Here is a 14,121-nt window from a genome sequence, read left to right on the forward strand (position 1 = left end):
TGATGTGCCCGCCTTTCAGCCTGATGTGCCCGCCTTTGAGCCTGATGTGTCTGCCTTCCAGCCTGAGGTGCCCGCTTTCCAGTCTGATGTGTTCCTGTCTGCTGTCCAGCCTGATGTGTTCCTGTCTTGCTGCCTAGCCTGATGACCCGGAGCTTGCTGCTTAGCCTGATGACCCGAAGCTTGCTGCCCAGCCTGATGACCCAGAGCTTGCTGCCCAGCCTGTGCCCGCTGCCCAGCTTGATGTGCCTCTGCCCGCTGCCCAGCTTGAAGAGCTTGTGCCCGCTGCCCAGCTTGATGTGCATGTGCCTGCTGTCCCGCTTGATATGCCTGCTGCCCAGCTTGAAGTGCCTGTGCCTGCTGCCCAGCTTGAAGTGCCCGTGCCTGCTGCCTAGCTTGAAGTGCCTGCTGCCTAGCTTGAAGTGCCTGCTGCCCAGCTTGAAGTGCGCGTACCCGCTGCCCAGCTTGAAGTGCCCGTACCCGCTGCCCAGCTTGAAGTGGCCGTGCCCGCTGCCCAGCTTGAAGTGGCCGTGCCCGCTGCCCAGCTTGAAGTGGCTGTGCCCGCTGCCAGCTTGAAGTGCCCACTGCCCACCTTGAAGTGCCTGTGCCCGCTGCCCCACTTGATGTGCCCGTGCCTGTTGCACAGCTTGATGTGCCTGTTACCCAGTTTCATGTGCCTGCCGCCCAGCTCGATGTGCCTGCTACTCAGCTTGAGGTTCCTGTGCCTGCTATCCAGCTTGACGTACTTATTGCCCAATCTGATGTGACTTTGCCCACTGCCTGGCTTGACGCCATTGACTTTCCCCAGCAACGGCTATCTGGCGCGTCCGGAGGTCGCTCCTTCGAGGGGGGGTACTGTCAGGAAAGGTTCTCTCCGCTGGTAATATCAGCCATTTGGCGTGCAGTACTGAGGCCCACCAGCAGGTGTCTCCTGGCAGTTTGGAGCTGTCAGAAGAGCTTGCCCCTGCTGGTATTATGTCATCTTTTGACTGCAGTACTGGCGTCCACCAGCGGAGGGATCCTGGCAGTGTGGAGCAGGTATTACCATCTGCAATCAGGCTTCACCTGACCTTGTTAGCAGCTATTGTATAAATACCCGTCAAGTGCACACTCATCTTGCCCTGGTATTGTCCTTGTGCCCTGACCTGCAGCCTGTTTACCTGTTATCCTGATGCCTGATTCCTGTATTCCATATCCTGAATCTGTTATATCTGTTCCTGTATCCCTGGATCTTTGCCCTGCAGCCTGATCCCTTCCATCTTGTTCCCTGTCTGTTTACTCCTGGCCCCCCATCTACTGATCTCTTGTTTATGACCCTGGCCTGGCTTGACTACGATTCTGGTACTCACTTTTGCTACATATGCTGGTTGGTTTATTATCACTGTTTGATTGTTTGGTTTGTTCACTCTGTTTGTATTGGTGGTGTGTTCACATTTATATGCATTTATCTTAATAAACTTACTTTCACCTATTTATGTCTGGTTCACTCTGTTGCAGTCCACACAGTTCTGGTCTTATCTGGTATATGACACATAGGCCCTCAATTCCATCTGCCTAGCTACTTGGATTGGAGAGATCAGCCATCTCTGATTATACTGGATTACATCAGCTGATCAGCACAGACATCGGCACTCAAGTTGAGGATATCACCTGCAGGAGAGCTATATCTACTGGGATAAGGCTGAGTGGCTTGTTCATCCATCCATCTGTGGGAGACTATGAATGGTGCTCCGTGAGGTCTGTGAGTACACTTGTTATGAAAGGAGGCATGAAAGGAAGCCATCCATTGTTTAGAATTATCATGTGTTCTCCTGTAATTGGTCACAGCGACCATGAGGCCCCCGAAAACACCAGGAAAGTACAAATATCCCCCAAATTACCCCTTTTTGGAAAGTACAAAGTCCAAGGTATTTAGTAAGAGGCATGGCGAGTTTTTTGAGCAACACAATTGGGGTTATTTACGAAAGGCAAATCCACTTTGCACTACAAGTGCAAAGTGTACTTGAAATTGCACTGAAAGTGCACTTGGAAGTGCAGTAGCTGTAGATCCAAGGGGGACATGCAAGGAAAATAAAAAACAGCATTTTAGCTTGCACATGATTGGATGATAAAATCAGCCTCCCCTCATTTCAGATCTACCCCTCAGATTTACAGCGACTGCACTTCCAGTGCAATTTAAAGTGCAGTTTGCACTTGTAGTTTGCACTTGTAGTGCAATGGATTTGCCTTTCCTAAATAATACCCAGTGTGCCAACACACCAGCAGTGTATTGGTACACTGATCAGTCATCGGCTGTGTCCGATTGACACAGCCGTTGACAGATCGTGCTGCAGCACGTCTGCGCATGAGGTGTGATCCAGCACGTCTGCACGTGAGGTGTGAGGTGTGGGATGACGAACATCCCACCCGGCCGTCGTTTTGCTCTATAGGGAACTGGTTAGAAATTGACCTAACGTCTATGTCTATTTCATTTTCATTTGAGGAGTGGAAGAAAGTTGCCAAGGAGTTCAATGAACAATGAAATTTTCCTAATCGCGGTGGAGCTATTGACAGAAAACATGGCCGTATAGCACCACCACCAAATTCCGGCTCCTATTATTATAATTATAACGGAAAATTTATATCAAATACTTACCGTAATTTTCCTTTCCTGATGGACTCCATGGCAGCCTACGTATGGGTTAATCCCGCCTCTCATACCTCATAGGACCCCACTCCCATAAATCTTTGCTTCTAGTCAGAGACCGTGTTCCGTAACTTAGCCTACTCCAGCAAATGGGAGGGAACTCCTGCTGCCATGGAGTCCATCAGGAAAGGAAAATTACGGTAAGTATTTGATATAAATTTTCCGTTTTCCTGACAGACTCCATGGCAGCCTACGTATGGGAAATGACTAGCCATACACTCCCGGGTGGGAAACTGGTTCAAAGAAAAAAAGGTTTATTTGGCACCGTCAACAGACAAGACATGCAAATCAAAATTAACTGAAGACAAAGAAGCCGGTTCTACGCAATAGTGCGTCATAAAAGTGTTGATCGACGACCAAGAGGCCACTTTGCAGATTACTTCCAGGGATACATGACGGGAAGCTGCCCATGACGTAGAAACGCTCCTGGTAGAATGAGCGGTCACCGCTTCTGGGGGAGCCAAACCCTTAGCTGTATAAGCCCCTTGTATAGCCTGAACGATCCAAGCCGCAATGATTCTGGAGGAAGCACGCAAACCCTTGTTCTTTCCTTTGAAATAAACGAACAAATAATCGGATCTTCGAAAAGAGGCAGTGGCTTGAAGGTACTGCCTTAAAACTTCTCCCACATCCAAAGGATGAACAGTAGAGTCCTCAGTTGCCCGAAAAATTGGAAGAACAATCTCTTGATTCTCATGGAATACAGATGTTACCTTAGGATTTGATCCTAGCATAGGAATCAAGACCACCCGGTCAGGGAAGAAGGTGAGGAATGGTTCTTTACATCCTAGAGAACTGATCTCAGAGACCCTCTTGGCCGATGTTATGGCCACTAGGAATACAGCTTTGAGAGAGAGATCTTTAATAGTTGCCTGATCCACAAGTTGTGTTTCTTTTTCCGAAAAGAAATCCAGGACAAGAGGAAGATCCCACTTGGAAAATCTTGGTTTTCTCTGAGGTCTGATCCTTATTGCTCCCCTGAAGAACTGCCTCGTAAGAGGGTGTCTGGCCCAGGATATACCTGTGAAGGCAGAGATAGCAGAAACCTGAACCCGCAGAGAACTTACTGATAAGGATAGATCCAGGCCTGTTTGCAAGAAACCAAGAATATCCTGAATCCTTGGGTCAGTACAGGAACCATCAGTGGTGGAAACATAATCTGCAAATTTCGACCAAATTCTTTGGTAAACTCTATTGGTACCTGGTCTTCTGGCATTCAGTAGAGTCGAAATAGCCGCACTTGGACACCCTAGGGCTTCCAACCTTCCCCTCTCAAGAACCAAGCCATCAGATGGAGCTGGGATGGACATGGGTGAAGAGATGTCCCCTGTAATAGGAGATCTGGTCTGGCTGGGAGAGGAATTGGATTCCGGTAGCTGAGTTGTAGTAAGAGGGGGAACTACAGTCTGTTGGGCCAATATGGAACAACTGCCACTATTTTGACCTCTTCCCACCTGAGCCTCGATAGGAAACGCAGAATGACCGGAACTGGTGGAAAGGCATAAGCCCTGTAGAATCTCCACAGGTTCGTCAGGGCATCCACTCCGAAAGCCTGGGGACAACGACATCTCGTGTAGTACTTTTCTATTTTGTGGTTGCAAGGGGACGCAAACAGGTCCACTTCCGGTGTCACTCCCAGAGACAGGATCCAACTGAAGACTTCCGTGTGGAGAGACCACTCGTTGTTGTCCAGGACAAACCTTGAGAGAAAGTCTGCCTGGACATTTTGAACTCCTGGAAGATAGACAGCCGTCAGATTTGATAGGTTCGTCTGAGCCAAGGACATGATTGGACTCACTTCCTTGAGTAAGGAGAGACTGCGTGTGCCCCCTTGTCTCTTGATGTAAGACACCGCTGTCGTGTTGTCTAGCCTCAGGAGGACTGAGGCCCCAGATGTTAAGTGGAGAAAGGCTCGTAGCGCACAGAAGGCAGCTCGAAGCTCCAGGACATTCGAAACTACACCCTGGGATGGGAAATCCCACTTGCCCTGGGCTATCTCCGTCAGACAGAGAGCGCCCCAGCCTCTGCTGCTGGCATCCATTGTCACCGTGATCCAGGAAACGGGTGCTATGGAATGGCATTTGAGGAGATTCTTCCGCTGCAGCCACCAGGGGAGACTCTCCCGCATGGACGGGGTTATCCGGACAAGATGGTCTTGAGAACCTGGAACCCACTGTTGGAGAAAACCCTTCTGAAAGGGGCGCATCCTCCATTGAGCCCATTTCACCATGGGGGCCGTTGCCACCATGGTGCCGATTATCCTGAGGCACTGAGAAGCTCTGAGTAGGGGTGATGACATTGCCAGATGAATTCTGTCCCGAATCAAAGGGATTTTCTCCAAAGGCAGAGAGATGGTACTCTTCATCGTGTTGAACTGGGCTCCGAGGAATATCAGAGACTGTGTCGGATCTAGATGACTTTTCTCCCTGTTCAACAGCCAACCGAACTCTGTCAGGGTAGAAATGACCTGATCTCGGTGTGACAATAGTTGATCCCTGTCCTGCGACAGTAAGAGTAGGTCGTCTAGGTAGTGGTGTAATCGGATATCCTTGACTCTGATCAATGCCACGACAGCCAGTAAGAGCTTCGAAAACACTCGAGGCGATGTTGTAAGCCCGAATGGGAGACATGTAAATTGGAGGTGTTTCTGACCTACCACAAAACGTAGGTACTTCTGGAAGTCTCTTGCAATTGGTACGTGAAAGTAGGCATCTTTCAGGTCTATGGAGACTAGCCAATCTCCTGGATGTACTATCTGACGAATTGTTAGCAGTGTCTCCATCTTGAATTTTTCCTTCTTGATGAAGGAGTTCAGGTGTGTCAGGTCGATGACTGGCCTCCAGGAACCGCTCTTTTTGAGGACCATGAAAAGGGGGAATACACCCCTTGAAACCTTTCTTCCAAGGGCACCGGGATGGCAGCCCCTTGAGTTATCAGAGAATCCGTGTACGACAGAAGAACTTGTTTCTTCTCCTCCAGGTGAGGAAGGACTGTGGGAAGAAACCGGTGTACGGGTGGATTGCAGAACACCCACGAATGGCCTGATGAGACTGTCTTGACCGTCCAGTAGTCCCTGATCGAAGCTGCCCAGACGTGCTGAAAAAGGAGTAACCGAGCCCCAACTTGCTCCGCCTGGACAGGCTTCATATCAAAAGGACTTAGAAGCCTCCCGTCCACCAGAAGAGGTGGTCTTTGAGTACTTCTGGCCAGAAGGTTGATTTCTCTTCCAGTTCCTCCTGAAATCACGGCCCGGCCTATAGCGGCGGGCATCTCTAGCGTGTTCTTGATCTTGCCTGGGTTGAGATCTTCTCTGACCCAAGAGGCGACGATCCTGAGGTAAGAACCCTGACTTACCCACTGTAGCACGGGTAATGGCGGAATCAAGTTTGTTCCCAAAGAGGGAAGAACCCTCAAAGGGAATTCTACACCAAGCCTGTTTAGAGGCAGGATCCGCAACCCACGGGCGCAGCCACAAGGCGCGCTTGGCCGTGACTGAGGAAAGCATGACCCATGCCACTAGGCGGATAATATCCAGGGAAGCTTCCCCTAAGAAGACTGACGCCAGTTTCAGTTCATGGATTGGTGAACTCTTGACCAATTCTTCAGACACACTTGCTAAAGCCGCATCCACATCGTCCGACCAGGACTCCATAGCTTTTGACAGAGCTGCGAGGGCTAAGGCTGGTTTACAAGCCATACCTGCCGTGATATAGATGCGTTTAAGATCAGTATCGATCTTTCTCTCCAGACCATCCTTGAATGAAACGGTATCTTCTAGAGGAAGGGTGACATGCCTCACCAACCTCATCAAAGCAGCATCAATGAGCGGAGCCGACTCCAGATGCTTTACCTCTTCACTCTTAAACGGATACATCTTAGCCACTTTGGAGATTAGCGAGTTCTTCCTCTCGACTTTACTCCACTCATCTGAAATGATTTCGCCAAGCTCTCCCAGGAAGGGAAAATTTGGGTGATCCTTCTTGAGATGTTTGAAGTATTTCCTCTGTTTAGAGGGTGCTTCTACTGGCTCTTCCCATCTCAATGCAACTTTAACCGCCTTAACCAAAGGTGGCACCAGGGAAAAATCAAAACCCGCGCCAGGATCATTCAGCTCAGTCTCGCTTTCCGAGGATCCACTTAAGGAGGGACTGCGTCTAGAGGGACGACCTCCCAGGAGCTAGCACTGGAGCAGAAGGAGAGATAGCTGGACGATTGGGATCCGTTCTGATCAGGGATTCCTGAACCACTTTTCGGACCAGAGCTTCTACCTGCTGGTCTCCAGCTCCTCTTTCTTTTGCAGCTCTGGAGTAACATAGCTCACAGAGGGATTTACCTTCTGGGACCTGAGCTCTACATCCCAAGCAAAGTCTTTTATCAGAGCGGCTAGAATGGCGGTGGGAGTGACGCCCAGATGTAGACTTGGGCTCTTCACTATGGCGTCTAGAAGCTGATCTAGAACGCCTGGAACTTGAAGATTGTTTTTGATGATGCGATCTGGAACGATCGGTATCTTCACGTGCTGAGGGCCTATGTTCAGACCTAGAGGGGCTGTGGAGAACAAAAGGAAATAAACAGGATCCTAAAAGAAACAATCCCAAAAACAGACAAGCAGAAGGAAAAAACAAATTCCTACCTGCAGCGTAAGGGTTGGCCACTGGGGGGGCGGTGACACGTCCATAGCAGACAACCTGGTATCTGAAATGAACAATCCCCAGTCAAACACAGGAATCAGAGAGAGAGAGAGAGAGGCTTGGACAGCCAGCAGCATAGCTTCCTACCTTGCCAGAGAATAAACACTGCACCGGGAAGCCGCCGTTTTCACCCGCAGTCATCCCAAGTAATAGCTGCATTCTGACAGCTATTTAAATTTGGCGCCGCTGATGACGTCACCGCGCCCCCAGCGTCGTCAAGCGGGGCTCGCGCGCATGCGCGACCGCCGCCATTATCCTGGAACTGCGCACGCGTGAACCAAGCCTCGTTTTCAGATGAGGCTCGCAGATGCGAAGGGAACCCGGAAGACGCGGCGGACTGGGACGCAGATGCGTTCCAGCCGCCATAGAGGCCAGGAAATACACAGGAAAGAAAACGCCACAATACACACAAAAACAGCTGCCATATATGTAATAATAATGGAGCATACGATACCACCGCACGATCCTGGTCCAGCCTGATTTGGGGACGATCATCCACTGCATGGCCGGGCTTTTATAAGGTGGGGCCTCCTGCTAATAGCAAGGACGTTTGGCCCAATTGCCGCTTGCCTGCCAATGGCAAGGCTATGAAGCTCTTCATGGCATCGCATAAGTTGCCCGTATCCACCCTGCTAATAGCTGGGACTGCTGGACTCCAGAACCGCCATCAGAACCACCGTGCAACCAGGACCGGACCGCAGAAACTTTTCATAAGGTAAGATACACCTTGGTCCTAGGAGGAGGACAAAAAAGGAACACGGTCTCTGACTAGAAGCAAAGATTTATGGGAGTGGGGTCCTATGAGGTATGAGAGGCGGGATTAACCCATACGTAGGCTGCCATGGAGTCTGTCAGGAAAAGGGGTTTTTCAACATTATTCTGCTTGCAGTGGTTAATGCCAATTAACCAGAATCTGAATAGTCATACTTCACTTATTTGTTTAGCGAAGCTAAAGCTTTTTTTTTTTTTTTTTTCGGTAAATGTACCATATTACTGAGCAGGTCAGCATCCCTAGTCTAATCTTCATTTTAGCAAAGGTGACAGGCTCTGTTTATTTCAAAATGTAGGCACAATGACTTCTGCATGTTTAAAGTGATAACCCATAGTAAGAGCATTAATATTTTGTGAAATATTTATGTTAATATTTCCAGTTTAGAATATTTTGCTATCTGCTGCACATATGTAATCAATATAGGAAGTAAAACATGTTTCATCCCTTTTTTGTGGAGGTGATATGAGTGTTTGTTTTGTTAAAATTGCATTTTTTTCACTCTCTATGCTGTACACATTTGTCTATAAGGCGTTTGCATACTTGTGCAAGCATGTGTAATGAAATGTGTAAAAATTGTTCTATAAATATTTCTCATAAGAACAATCCAATGAAGAAAGAAGACCTGTATAATTATTTCTGTTCATTAAAGTAACTTTTGTATGTGCCCTCTGTTTCAGGGGAGTGGAAAAGGGGGCCCAAAGGAAAAATATAAAGGAAAACAAACATTTTTTTTCTTCTGTACATGCCCTGGCTCTTTAACATCCTAACATCTAACATACTTACACTTCTGTCGTATTTTTTTGCGCCAAGCAATACAACCTATGTTATATAAGGGACCGCACTTGCTTGCGCTGCTTTTCCTGAAATTACAGCAGTTTGATTTGTGTCACTGGTTTACAGGTATGTGTTTGTTTTACAATTCTTAAACATTATCAACACCCCATTAAACTTCTGCTCATTTATGCAACATCATTTTTTTTATTCACTCTCCACAAAACAAAAGCGGTACATGTGCATTATGTTTGGATTTTCCTGTGTAATCATTGTTTGAGGATGTGAATATCTCCTTATACGTCAATCCTAGTTCAGATTTTTTTTGTCTTGGTGTTGGTATAATTATATGGGGTGGGTGTTTTGTTATTGATGAATATACCACAAATCAACATAAATGTATGTATATGTGGGTGTGTATATGTACAGCATATCCTCTAATGTTTTCCTTTTTATATTTTTCCCCTTAAAGCACTTTGTAATATGACATAACATGCCAATCATCTCTTATGTATTTTGGTGTATTTTTTTAGCTCTGCCTGCATGTACTTGCTTTTGTTTTTTCTCCCCTTTTTTTGTAGATTGGACATTGAAAAGGCAGTGTACAGTCATATAATGAGCAAGGTGTGTGAAGAATCCATTTAATGTTTTGGTCCAATTTTTGGTTATATGACTAATGTATTGACCTATCACCCATTAAAATACATACACTATGTCAAGCTACCTTTCAATATACCAAAATAAATATTTAAACACTAATAGCGCTTATATATTCTGAAAGTCTTTCAAACTTGATACACAGTCCACTTTTGACAAAATAGGCAGCCAAAATGTGAAAAAGATGAAGGAAAATCCGCTCCAAAAGAGAAATGTTCAGGGTAAATTATAATTAACCGCTTGCCGCCCGTCGGCTGACATATGACGGCCAGGTGGCACGGCTCTCGTTCTGGGAGGGCGTCATATGATGCTCTCGCCTTCCCAGCCCACCAAGGGGCACGCGCGCGCTGGCAGCGACAATCGCACGCGCCCACCATGTCACTGGGCACCCGATGCGCATGCCAGGCGGCCTCGATGTTCCTCGGGCACCCACGATTGCCCGGTAACATGGCAGGACCGTGGATCTGTGTGTGTAAACACACAGATCCACGTCCTGTCAAAGGAGAGGAGACCGATGTGTGTTCTCAGTATAGCGCAACACCGATTGGTCTCCTCCCCTTGTGAGTCCCCTCCCCCTTCAGTTAGAAACACTCTCTAGCAACATGATTAACCCCTCAATCACCCCCTAGTGTTAACCCCTTCCCTGCCAGTCACATTTATACAGTAATCAGTGCATTTTTATAGCACGGATCACTCTATAAATGTAAATGGTCCCAAAATAGTGTCAAAAGTGTCCAAAGTGTCCGCCGCAATATCACAGTCAGGATAAAAATCGCAGATCGCTGCCATTACTAGTAAAAAAAAAAAAAATGCTATAAATCTATCCCCTATTTTGTAGACGCTATAACTTTTGCGCAAACCAATCAATATACGCTTATTGCGATTTTTTTTTTTTTTTTACCAAAAATATGTAGAATAATATGTATCGGCCTAAACTGAGGAAAAAATTTATTTAAAAAAAAAATTGGATAATTATTATAGCAAAAAGTAAAAAATAATGCTTTTTTTTTCAAACTTGTCTCTCTTCTTTTGTTTATAGCACAAAAAATAAAAACTGCAGAGGTGATCAAATACCACCAAAAGAAAGCTCTATATGTGGGGAAAAAAATAATAAAAATTTCATTTGGGTACAGTGTTGCATGACCGCGCAATTGTCATTCAAATTGTGACAGCGCTGAAAGCTGAAAAATGGCTTGGGCAGGAAGGGGGTGAAATTGCCCTGTATTGAGATGGTAATTACTCCAGACGATTAACCATCACCGCATTGCTTGAATGACAATCCCCCAAAAGAAATTTACTTACCAGATATTACTGGATCTTTTGCATATCTCTGGGTATGTTGTTATCAGCAAGCCTCTGTGAATCTTCATCCAATATTAGTGGGAAGGTTTGTGGATGTCAGATGGCTAAAATCAGCAATCACTGCATCTTTCCATCTGTATATTGCTCGTGACAAGCAAGAAAATAAGGGTGCACATAGTGTAATCCAATTTTCCAAAAGGTATGTTTATTTAATAAACCCTCATAGATCTAATTAAATCTAAGAGCCAGGTCTTGTCCCGCCTCCCTTTAGGAATATGGGGCCGAGTCAATTTAGTAAAGATGGTACTACTGCCTAAGGTACTGTACGTCTTATGGCATACTCCAGTATATCTACCCCTTAAGTATTTTAAACTATTAAAAGCACTACTTAAACCATTCATATGGGGGAAATCTAGACACAAACTCTCATGGCAAACACTTAAAAATTCAACGGACATGGGTGGAACAGCACTACCTGATTTTAACCATTATTATATTGCGTCACAGCTATCCCAACTATTTCACATTGATAAAACTGACAAGGAACGCTTTCTCATTCTGCTGAGCCCCCGTTAGGCTCAGCATACTGGGGACCCAATAAACAGGATAGCGGTGGGTGTAGGGAACACACAGTCAAAAGATTATAGACATTCATTGCTATATCATTATAGACGCATATGGGAATTGGCTTCTTCCAAACTAGAGACACCATCATTTAATGACTATACACCACTTTGGCATAATAACAAGCTGTCCAGAACTCAGACATATGGGCAGCCAAGGGCATATACTATTTACACCATCTGTTCACAAATGGAACTTTTAAAACATTTGAGGCACTTAAGATGGAGTTTCAGATTCCGAATCAAATGTTTTTTTGTTATCTCCAGATCCGTCATGCGATCCAAACGCAGTTTTCACGGGGTCTTCCTCAGCCCTCTCCTAATTCTATTATAGCCATAGTCAAGGATACAGACTCAAAAAAACTCATATCCTGTTTTTACAACATGTTATCCACCCCTACCTCTGCAAAATTAGCTTACGCGTTGAAACCAAGATGAGAGAGGGAGGTTGGGAGGATGGAGGACGAAGAGTGGGAGGAGGCCTTGGAAACATGCAAGTTGGTTTCACCCAAACTTTCAGACAGACTGTCCCAAATCTTTATACTTCATTGTGCATACCTCACTCCTCTTAGGGTAGCTAGATATAAAAGAAGTCAATCCATCACATGTCCAATGTGTAGAATTGAAACAGGCACATTCTTTCACCTTATATGGTCTTGTCATAAGATACAAGAATACTGGAAACAAATAGTTACCTTCTTACATGACGACATGGGGTCCCCATTAACTCTTGACCCAAAGCAAAGCCTACTGGGGATTTTTCCGGATGTACTAGATAAATTCACACTAATATTCTTACATGAAACTTTATTTTCAGCTAGGAAAATTATTGCCAGACAATGGATGAGATCCGAACCCCCTCAATTGGTGGACTGGAAAAGAGACATTAACACAACCCTTCCATATAAAAAATTCCTTTATATTAACAGAGGTTGTCCAAATAAATATAACAGAATATGGGATAGATGGTTACAAGAGTCTACGACATGCACATAAATAGTGCTTATCCCGATACTTACTAAGTATGAGTGTGGAAATATACGGATTATATCAGAACCTAAAGAACTAACTATATGATAGAAATATACGTGTATCATGTTCTTTGTGTACGGAATATCTTCTGTATGATGTTAAATATGTGTACCAATGCTTTCCATATATTATGTACAATCTTGCAAATAAAAAGTTTGTTATAACGTAAAAAAAAAAAAAAAAACCCTCATAGATGTACACTTACAATAAAAACATAAGTTAAAAGCATAAGTAAAATTATACTTGTGAAGTTGCTCCCTCCTGATGTACCTCTTCGCTACATCAGTGATCCCGGGTAAGGTAAACTGGAGAGCCGACAGCTTGATTCAGTGGCATAGGTTGCTGCGTGATCAGGCCCTGACTAGTTTCCTCATTGCTTTCGTCAGAGGGCGTGGCCACACAGCGCAGCTCCCAACCTTTTATACACACACGAGCTCATGGGAATTAACCCGCTCTCGTATGTTAATTTTGCTATTTGAGCGGTTCTCGCCACCCATCCTAGCTGCACTCGCAAACAATCCTTTAATCTTATAGGGCTATAGTGCATTCTGTATAACTAATATAAACATTTACAAAAATATCTCAAACATACCTCCTATACTAAAAAAAAGGAAGTGTATATTTAAACCCTATGTATTAAGCATAATCAGCACCACAGTTAACTAGATCAAAACAATCGGTCCACAGATCATGATCTTGCTTGATCGCATTGTGTATGACAAAAGGATTCATTCATTAGTGCAAAAAGGATTAACAACCAAATTAATAGCGCTAACCCAAAAGTGATCATGATGTATAATTCTGTGTATTAAGCATAATCATTACCACAATTATCCAGATCAAAAACAATCGGTCCACCGATCATGATCTTGCTTGACTGCACTGTGTATGGCAAAAGGATTTATTCGCCAGTGCAAAACGGATTAACAGCCAAATTGTGCTAACCCCGAAGTGATCTAAATGTATAATTAATTTATAACATGTTTAAAATCCTAATAAATATAAAATCATTTTCATGAGACAGAGCGCTGCATAGGAACTTATAATTACCTCATAACCTTTGCATGCTAATAAATTCCGCAAACAAATATTTTTGATATGAGTAATATTAATTCATATTCAATTAGATACATAAGAGCCACATATGCCGCTTACTGTTATTATACTGTTTTCATACATTTTTTAAAAAGTATTTTTAAATGTAGTTTATAACAATAATTACAACCCCAATGTGCAAGAATAATAGCACTACCATATTAGTGTCACCCAAACCATTTATCAAAGGGTAAAAACTAGCAATAGAACATAAATTAACAGATTCTATATTATATTATAATATTGAAATTTGACTCTTTAAAATAATAAATTCATCAATATATACTAAAAACTAAAATGACCCTATAAATAGTTAAAAATCACTAATTTAAACAATTTAAGTCTAACTCAACGTTCATTCCTTGCGGGCTAAGGGTATCGGTTAAATAAATCCATTTCGCATTTGAATAATTCCCCTACCCTATTACTTCCTCTCCAATCAGGATGCATTTTTTCTATACCCCAGAATTTTAATCCTGAGGGATCACTGTTGTG

The 14,121-nt window shown here is 44.5% G+C and overlaps 1 long non-coding RNA gene across 2 annotated transcripts; it reads right to left on the minus strand.

Annotated features, from left to right (window-relative positions):
- Nucleotides 1-10,876: 10,876 nt before the first annotated feature.
- Nucleotides 10,877-12,976, minus strand: LOC141106841 (uncharacterized). 2 transcript variants are annotated; one of them, XR_012235747.1, is made up of 2 exons: nt 12,775-12,976; nt 10,877-11,010 (listed from the first exon to the last, which is right to left on the minus strand). It is a non-coding gene; the product is annotated as an uncharacterized lncRNA (long non-coding RNA). The 2 variants fall into 2 exon arrangements; XR_012235746.1 differs by having other exon boundaries at nt 12,737-12,976.
- Nucleotides 12,977-14,121: the final 1,145 nt, after the last annotated feature.

This window comes from Aquarana catesbeiana, linkage group LG01, assembly GCF_042186555.1.
Source record: "Aquarana catesbeiana isolate 2022-GZ linkage group LG01, ASM4218655v1, whole genome shotgun sequence".
Taxonomy (NCBI): Eukaryota; Metazoa; Chordata; class Amphibia; order Anura; family Ranidae; genus Aquarana; species Aquarana catesbeiana.